The sequence below is a fragment of the Myotis daubentonii genome, chromosome 7 (genome assembly GCF_963259705.1).
Source record: "Myotis daubentonii chromosome 7, mMyoDau2.1, whole genome shotgun sequence".
Classification (NCBI taxonomy): Eukaryota; Metazoa; Chordata; class Mammalia; order Chiroptera; family Vespertilionidae; genus Myotis; species Myotis daubentonii.
In genome coordinates, this window is record NC_081846.1 from 25,471,242 (window position 1) to 25,481,356 (window position 10,115).

Sequence of the window (10,115 nt, forward strand, 5' to 3'; positions counted from 1 at the left end):
ATGCAGTTTTCAGAGTAGGATGAGTCTACCATACGGAAACCCACGTGTATGAGAGCGTGTCTCCTCATTTCTATTCATGCTTCGAAATGTTCATCCTTGTCATCTGCTAAGAAATATGTCCATTTTCTATAGAAAAAGGAGGAAGACACACTTTCCGGTATGTTTTAGGACACTGAAATTGCGGAAGGTTTTCATGTAATAGAAATGGTTTTAATTTTCTTCCCAAATGGCCTCTTTGAATAAGAGGAGCTGTGAAAGAAAACACCCTCTCTGGTGAGATGTGGCCAGTTCTCAGTTGACTTGGGTTATATGAGTCTCCTCTGAACTACAACGTCAGGTCTGTGAGAGCAGGATCCTGTCCCCATGTGCATTGATGTCTCCCTGTGCCTGGGCCAGCTCATGACACTTCGTCATCTCAAAATAATGTACTTGTAGATGAGCACAGAGACAAACTTTACCATAGGGCGAGGAATTTTGAAAGCTCTACTGTAGGATGAAACCTATAATAAGACAAGACCCACTCTCCGCAGGAGATCACTGGCTGTGTCTGATTGTCCTGCGTCGGCCAGTACTGCATGCTGGCTTGGAAGGAGCAAGCCAGAAGGAGGTTTCTGATCATTAGTCTCTAAGTGTGAAGTAATTATTCAGGAAGTAAGAAGAATGTCAAGTTTCCAAAAGATCTCCGTTGCTAGATGTTGTGTCTGTACTTCCTCCACCCTAGGTGTTTGAGGGTAACTTTACTAAGTTGTTCTAACTCATGGGTGAAATGTCTTCCGGCCGCTAAGTTTTAAAACATCAGTCCCTGGGCCAGAGCCCAGACTGGGTTCAGCAGCAGCAGAATGGAAGTGCGCTGGGTGATGCCTTGACTAGGGAAGCATTTCACACATGAGAAAGCGAACCTTCTCGATTGTTCTTCATAAGGTTTTGTGGCCAACGACCTGTTGTCTTCACCCTGAGCAATCGTGGAGTCCACTGATCATGGCCTTGAAATTGGGGCAGTTTCTTTCTTTCTTTCTTTCTTTCTTTCTTTCTTTCTTTCTTTCTTTCTTTCTTTCTTTCCTTTCTTCTTTCTTTTTTTCTGGTCAAAGCAGGAATTAAGACACACTTGCTTTACTAGATGCAGAAAATTCGACTATAAATCCTTTTTGGTATTACTCAAAACCAAAAAAAAATGTAAAAGGAGCCTCATTTACATAAAGTGACACTCTGGCTGATCAGGGTTCAGTCTTTCAGAATGTAGCTGTGAGGCCTGAGTAACCACAACCAAAGGCCTTTAAGATATATATATTTTTAAATATATTTATTGATTTCAGAGAGGAAGGGAGAAGGAGAGAGAGATAGAAACATCAATGATGAGAGAGTATCATTGATTGGCCGCCTCCTGCATGCCCCCTACTGGGGATCGAGCCCGCAACCTGGTCATGTGCCCTTGACCGGAATCCAACCTGGGACTATTCAGTCCACAGTTCTGACGCTCTATCCACTAAGCCAACCAGCTAGGGCAAGATATTTTTTAAAAATATTTTTTAAATTGATTTTTTAGAGAGAATGGAAGGGAGAAGTCGGGAGAGAAACATCGATCAAAAGGTCTTTAAGCCCTAACCGGTTTGGCTCCGTGGATGGAGCGTCGGCCTGCGGACTGAGGGGTCCTGGGTTCGATTCCGGCCAAGGGCATGTACCTTGGTTGTGGACACGTCCCCGGTGGGAGATGTACAGGAGGCAGCTGATCGATGTTTCTAACTCTCTATCCCTCTCCTTTCCTCTCTGTGAAAAATCAATAAAATATATATATTTTAAAAAAGGTCTTTAAGTTACTACAAAACACACGAATATCCTCTCTTTGGAGAAGTTTATTAAATGCTCATAGTCTTTTGCAGTTTCACAAAGTTATGAATTTTAATCTCACACTGGGAGGCAGAGGGCCACACTGACCACTAAACATCAGCTGATTGTCTGGTAAGCAGTTGCAGCTCGTGTGCATTAACACAGGCACTGAGGAGTGAGAAAAGTTCTGCTCTGATGACTTTATCTAGAATTTTGCCAGTTAAAATATCTAGACATCAGCAACTTCACTTTCAGCATCCCTAGAATCCGATAGCAATAGGTACATATTAGGGAATTTATCTCTTCCTTTCTTAGGGTCTCCAGAGGTCTTAATCCTGCCAGGCCAGAGTTCCTTTCATAAACACAAAGCACAGTGGTGAGTTCCATAGAGCCGTACCAATTGCAAGGGAAATTTTTTTTTAAATATTTTTTATTGATTTTTTACAGAGAGGAAAGGAGAGAGATAGAGAGTCAGAAACATCGATGAGAGAGAAACATTGATCAGCTGCCTCCTGCACACCCCCCACTGGGTGTGTGCCCGCAACCCAGGTACATGCCCTTGACCGGAATCGAACCTGGGACCTTTCAGTCCGCAGGCCGACGCTCTATCCACTGAGCCAAACCGGTTTCGGCTGCAAGGGAAATTTTTATATGAATCTTTGCTGTGACGCACATGTGGGTCATCTATTGTATTCACTAGTGTGGTTTGATGGAGACCTCTACTAGTATTTTCAAGACTCTCGTCTATTACACACTTGCACCTAAAATTTAAGCAGCAAAGCAAAACAATTAACAGCAACAGCAATAACCTAGGACACTGGAAGAGAAGCTGGGCGAGCTGCCTTGAGAAAATGTGCATTTATGCTGTTTGATTTGGACGGCTCTTCTTCCTGTTTCCCTCGCACACTGGGTGCAGGCTGTCATTTCCTTTGTCTGGCCGCCAGGAGTATTGAAGGGGTCTGTGTCTGTGTCCGGCTAAGCCCACGGAAGGCTGTGGCCTCGGTGTGATGAAGGCCAGCCAGTTTGCTCTGGCCCAAGAGGAGCCAGGGTAAGGGACACTGTGTATGATTTATGCAAACCCTTCTCCGCGACTGTGAGGATGTCGAAGTGTACGTACTTCGGGGATGATGGGCGGGCCTTTATCGCACGCAGAGGTTTGAAAGTGAACCCCCCTCTGTTGGTAGGAGGCACATTTCTGTCATGGGAAGCACGAGGGGTGGCACTGGGACGTGATGCCCACACTTCTGGAGCGTGACGTCTCTTCCACACTACCTCAGTGGTGCCAGCTACCAAAGTCTGGGGTAGACAGGTAAACAGGTTGGGGTTTGTCTTCTCTTCCTCGGACAAGAGACAATGTGGATGGGATTTGCTGGTTGCGTTTTCCCCCAAATGGCCCAGGATTGCTAGTTGTCATCCTTCTCATGCATTTTTCATACTAAGTGATTAAATATCTATTGGTGGTGCTGGGAGAGGTCCTCCAGGTAAAATCTGTATCTCTTTTTATTTTATTTTTAAGTTAAATTTATTGGGGTGACATTGGTTAATATGTATATCTTTTTAAAGAAGGACAACAAGGCAACTTCCAAATAACCAGCTCATGGCTCTAGTTTCTTTAGGAAATAGATCTTTGTATTAAACCAAAAGGTTTTCTCTAATACCTTATGTTTTGTTTGTTTGTTTGTTTTTATTGATTTCAGAGAGGAAGGGAGAGGGAGAGAGAGAGAGAAACATCAGTGATGAGAGAGAATCATTGATCTGCTGCCTCCTGCATGCCCCCTACTGGGGATCAAGCCCACAACCCAGTCATGTGCCCTTGATCAGAATCGAACCCAGGACCCTTCAGTCCACAGGCCGACGCTCTAGCCACTGAGCCAAACCAGCTAGGGCTATATTTTGATTTTTGAGAGTCATCCTCCCCAGACACTTTCAGCTTAGTGCCTTACTATCTTAAATGAGGAGGTGCAAGTGTACCCCAATCCATAGTTAACCCCCGCAGCACAGTCTGCCTTCTCTGATGTAGATCTGGACTCGGAGCAGTCTCTGAAAGGATGCTGGGCCCCTAACCTGGCACTTCGATGGATCATGTCACAGAGACCAAGTTTTAGAGCCAGAAGGGACTTCACAGCCTGTCTAGATGCAGCAGTCGAACCCAGTGAAGTTGAATGCGGATTGGAGCTGACTCCATTCCATGTTCCTATCGCCCTGCTCTAGATGGAGCTGGAGGTGTCGCTATTCCATGGTTGTTGGTCAGTAAACCCAGGGATCCCCCTATGAAACAGATGTTTCCAAAAAGTAGAGTGTGATTAAAAATACACTTAAAGCAAGGGATTTAACAGCTCCCAAGCAAGCGCTGCCTTCCCGGGACTGAGGACATTTTTCTTCTTTTGAGACCAGTCCACCGCAGTGTTGACTTTTCCCTTTTGCAAGAGCTATTTTGGTGATGTGTCTGGGCCACGGCCAGGGATTCACCCTCAGGCTTAGCCACCAGAGCCCTTTCGTATTGAAGCAGCCGGGGAAGGCGAGGTGCCTGTGCTCGGGATGGTGACGACCCTGCACAGGACAAGCAACCTCGTCATTCACGCAGAGGTGGCCGGAGAGGCTGTCACCGCATGACCGCCTCAAGCCCGCGTCCATCCTGGTTCCAGTCTCATCCGGCTGGGTCGCCACAGCGGCGTTTGTTTGTTTATTTATTTATGTATTTATTTATGTATTTATTTTTATAGCTCATAGATTCTGGTTGAGAATGATCCTAGGCTCTCTGGAGAACAAAGATAAATCTGACTTCCCTCCCTTGTATTCCCAGGGCTGCATAATTCTCCCCAACTTTACTTCTAGGCCAACTTAGCGCCTAGGACTTCCTGGTTGGATTCTAAACCCTCCAGTGTGGGGGTGCAGTCATGGCAAGACAACCAGAGAATCTACATCCCACTTTTCTGCTCTCCAGGCTTCTATTTCAAATAGTCGTTTGGCCTCTGGTCCTCCACTAACTGGGTGAGCGGGGCTCAGTTCTTTCCTGTGTAAATCAAGTGAGGAGTGAAGGGTCAAGGTCCCTTCTGGTTCTATCTCTGTGGTCTCTGCTGACTTTCTTCCTGTCATTGTAATGACAACGCGTTAGAGACGTAGATTTATCTCGATGATTTTTCCTGCAAGACATGCAGTGAGTCCAAATGAATGCCTCGCTCTCTTGGTGTATATAAAACATAAATTGCTACTGCAATTTGTCCAGCATCACAATGACCTTTAGACCTGGTGTTTTTAAAAAGTAATTTAATTCTCCAGATAAAGAGAGGAGAAATTGATCTACAAGGATTCTTCCTTTATATCTTTCAAAAACTATGAAGTAATGGTTTATTACTTGTTAAAATCTTTATACAAGGTGGTGAATTTTTATATTTTCTATATTTTTATGTGTTGCTGTGTGCTTTTCACAAGCTCTTGGTTTGTAAAGTTTTGACCAATAAATGTGTTTTGTGCCCAAGTTATAAATGGGTGGGTGTGGGGGTTAACCTGGATGGAACGGTTTAACTTTTACACACCTAGGTAAGGCTTAATTACCTTGGACTTATGGGTGAATGTTGTCAAGGAAACGACATTGAAATTGTGAGCATTGTAAATTCTCATACTGAAGAGTCAGTCTTTTAATTCTTTTGATGGGATAAAGGACAGTATACAAAGCATGGGCAGGGTAACCGCAAACTGCAGGTGTGTAGGGTGAAGCCAGAACAGGGGACAGTAAAAAGAAAACAAGCCCGGAAACTGCCGTGGTCTCATGGGGTCGGAAGAGAGTGAAACCTCTCAGAATCCGAAATCTTCAAAAAACTGGTCCAAAGGTGTATAGGTTACGAATTCGGTGAAGCACCGCCATGGGTGATGAAAATGCTCTGAAATGAGATTGCAGTGATGGTTACACAACTCTGCAAATATATACACTGAAAACCTCTAAACTTGGCACTTCAAATGGGTGAATTTTGTGGTCTGTGAATTATACCTCAATAAAGCCGTTTTATGAAATCGAGTCAGTCATATACTTGCCAAAATAATGGAAGCTGCTAAGACCTAAATTCCTTTTTAAAATGTGTCAAAAGTGAAGTTGCCTCCCTTCGGTGCCAGCACTTTGTACAATAAAGTTTAGCCCTTGATTTTTTTGAGAATGTTGGTATTTCTGGTATTCTTTGTCAAAATAAGTGCTTTTAATACTCTTTTCGGGTATCTTATTGGGTAAAGAACATGCTGTTTTATTATTGTGTAAAATGCTGCTTGACTTTAATTTCCCCCCGTATTTTGTTAATACTGCAACGTATGCTAATTAAAATGTTACCGTATAAAAACAACACTCAATATTTATTGGCCCCCTACAATGTGCCAGACACAGAGCTAAATACTTTGTGACATTTACCTCTTAAATTAGCCCTATGAGATTGGTACTATTTTTATCCCATAGGAAACTGGGCCTCAGAGGGGATAAGAACTTTGCCGAGGCAACCCTGAGGACAGCAGTACATGTTAAAGGACCTCTCACATTCCATCCCATGGTGTGTCCTTGTCCCAAAGACCTTCATTTCAGCGATAGAACAGGAGCGCACCCGATGCTGCCTGTGTGAGGTTGTCTCAGAGGTGGCGCCCCCTGGAGGAAGGTCCGTCCCCTTGTTGGCCTTTTTCTGGTAATCTGGTAATCTGAAGGAGTGAGTCCTGCAGAAGTTCACACTTTCTGAAAAGGCTGCTGTGGGTAACACTGGTTACTGTTACCAATCTCTGTCTAGACACACATTTGAAAATCTAATGGGAGACCCTGAAAGCGCCCCCATCCCCTGGTACTCTGCCAAGTTGACAGGTGATATTATAGCAACTGGTCCAAAGTCAAGTAAAAACAAAATAGTAAAGCTGTGTTTGTTCAAATCAGAAACAGCATAGTAAAGCCCTGTTTGTTCAAATCAGCGCAGGAAACATGACCTTTAGAACTATACATTTCCACTGTTACTGTTGAGAGTTCCGTGAACCAAACCATCAGATGATAGGGCTACAATTGCTGAGCTTAGATGTTTAGATGACAGAGCTTCTGAAAGCAGCGTGCCGCAATGGTCATCTGTGGCCAGAGAAAACGCTATTCATAAGGAACTGTTGCTCTTGAACTCTAGAATGGCTCTGAAGCTCTTACCACATCCTTTCGGCCTGCTTGGTTGCAGAAGTTATTTCCCTTTCCACATCTCTATAGGCTTAGAAAACTGCCCCAGGGCCCTTATTTCAAAGGAGACATTCCTTTTCCATCCTGCCTGTGATTTCTCTGCGCTCTGGCTGCTGGTGTTTGTGAACCAGGCATGCAGCGACTTCAGTTAGAGCCTCTGTCTGGGTTATATAATGTGTTTCCTGCGAATTCACCGAGTTCCATCAGGGTTATTTCTCCGTCGGAGCTGTTTGGCAAGAATCCACTGAAGAATTGTTTCCAGCTTTATTTGTGGTTACTAAGCTCAATTGGAATTTCCTGCATTTCCCAGCGATTTTAAGGTTTTTGTGAAGGGGCGGCAGCCTGACTGCAAGGTGTGTTTCTGCCCATAAATGCAAGCGTTCAGGATACAGGGTGGAGGAGGACACGCGGGGCCCAGTGCTTCCGAATGCCTTCCCATCAAGTGGATGAATGTGATCAAGCACTGGGTGAAAAGGACCAAGGGGTGGGACCTGTGTGCTGCCCTTGGGGGCCCATAATCAGAAAAGTATCTCATCGGAGGCAAGGAGGCAGGTGTCCCAAGAGCAGCAGCAGCCCAGAGCTCTGGCTGTGTGGAGAGGGGCATCCTTGCCTGTGGGTCTGATGGGAGCCATGCAGGGAATGGAACCAGGCAGAGCAGTCAGGATGTGGTGACCTGTCATGGTTTGCCTGGGACTTGCCTGATTTTAGCAGTGAAAGCTCCATCCTGGGATTCCCATCGGTCCCACGCACACTGGGCCGGGTGGCCACCCTGGGTGTGAAGGCAGAGCTAGCCGCTCTCTCCACCTCTGGGAAGAATGGCAAGGGAGATTTTTGTTTGTTTGTTTTTTGTTCTTTAAATGTCCCAGAGAGCAGCTTTTAAAATAATTTTGGGGAAATAATTTCCTTATGATGCTCTGAAATGACACAGTTATGCACACGCTGTTTTGTATATGTAATTACATACCCCTTGATGCTATGCAATTTCCCAGGTACTGGGAGTTCAGTGTGAATGACAGACAGGCTTATGGCTCTGGAAGGTAAGGTTTCCACACGTTTCAGTGAGATTCTGTCAGGAGTTCCTGGTGATCATTACTTTGTCCCAGTGCCCTTGCACTAACGGCAGTGAATATTCTGAGGGACAGGGTCCTGTGAAGAGTGATATTCAGTGACTGTGACCATCTTTTCTGGGCTTCGGTTTTTCTCTCTATAAAGAGAAATTATTTTCTCTGATAATGGAGTTAAAAAAATTTTTTAATTTATTTTATTGATTTCAGAGAGGAAGGGAGAGGGAGAGAGATAGAAACATCAATGATGAGAGTCATTGATCGCTGCCTCCTGCACACCCCTTACTGGTGATTGAGCCCACAACCCAGGCATGTGACCTTGACCGGAATCAAACCCAGGACCCTTCAGTCCACAGGCTGAGCAAAACCAGCTAGGACAAAAATGTTTTTAATAAAAGATTGCTTAGACCCTAGGACTTTTGAAACCCAAGATATACATAACATGTCTGAAATGAAAAGAAATACCCTCCTCTTTTTATAGCATTTACTCAAAGTTTTTATTTTATTTTGTTCTTATCTGTTGAAAAATATGTATATTTAAAGGTCACTTATTGATTTATACTTTGTTCCCAAAAGGACCATAGGTGAAATAGATGTGTTAGAGATTTCATGATCTACATTGTCACAAAATGTAATAAAAATGGGAATAGAACATAAGAAAATCAGCTGAGTATATACTTAAATAGAACATAAGAAAACCAAATTTCAGCTGAGTATAAACTTATCTCTCCTAGACAGAAATTCACTGCATAGTAGGAATAAGTCATCACTGAAGCTCTTACCTCTTTGCCACAGTTAAATGAGCACATTTAATGTTGGAAGCCTGCTTCTTAAATGTTTTTATGTCCTTCCCACTCCAAGTACCTTGGCAGATTGACCTTGGGCTGAAGTTAAACTCCCCTCAATTGGAGTCTGGGCTTACGTGACCACAATCAAATTCCTAAAGAAACAGAATGTTTCCCTTGGGAAGCATCTGTCCAAATTTTTCTTTCCCCAGGGACCATTATGCAGACTCGTTTTAGAAAAACGATAGACTTCTTCAAATTAAATCCAGAAATTCAAGAAAGCATTAGATCTTTGACCAATGAAGCAATATATCAGATAGGAATGCTGGCGACCACATGCTTATTTCGTCACGGTGACAGAAAATGTCCCCAGAGCTCTGATTGTCACATCTGTATTTAAGGCACAAAGAAGAAAGAAGTCTACTTTCTTCTTTTACTTTGTTAAGAACCACATTATTTTTCCCAGAATCCCTCTTGCAAACTTTCCTTGACATCTCATTGGTCAGAACTGGGCCACATGGTTATCCCCCAGCTGCAAATATGGTGGGAAAGTGATTGACTTTCCATTCTCTCTTTAAAAAAAAAAAATTTTTTTATTGATTTCAGAGAGGAAGGGAGAGGGAGAGAGAGAGAGATAGAAACATCAATGATGAGAGAGAATCATTGATTGCCTGCCTCCTGCATGCCCCTTATTGGGGATCGAGCCCGCAACCCAGGAATCAAACTGTGACCTCCTGGTTCATAGGTAGAAGCTCAATCACTGAGCCAGCCAGCCGGGCTGACTTTCCATTCTCTTTAGCAGAGGTCAGCAAACTTTTTCAATAAAGACATAGACAGTAAATATCGTAGGCTTTGCAGGCCATTTGTTCTCTCTCACAACTACTCAACTCTGCCATGCGGTGCAAAGGCAGCCAGAGATAATGTGTAAATGAATGAATGTGGCTGTGTTTATTTATGGACACTGAATTTTGAATTTCATGTACTACTCATGAAGTGTTATTTTTCTTTTGATCTTTCTTCAACCATTTAAAAATGTCATGGGCTGTTCACAGGTGAGAGGAGGGGGAGAATGGTGTTGGGAGGCCACCACTGCTGCCGCAGACAGGCTCTGTACCCGGAACACAGAATATTGGAAAGTGATGACAAGCTCAGACTATCAAGCCAACTTTAATTTTCCTGAGATCAACAGGAAGAGTAAGCTTCCAAATCATGTTCTTTGTCATGAACAAGTTAAAGTTTACCAGATATCTTAAACTGAAA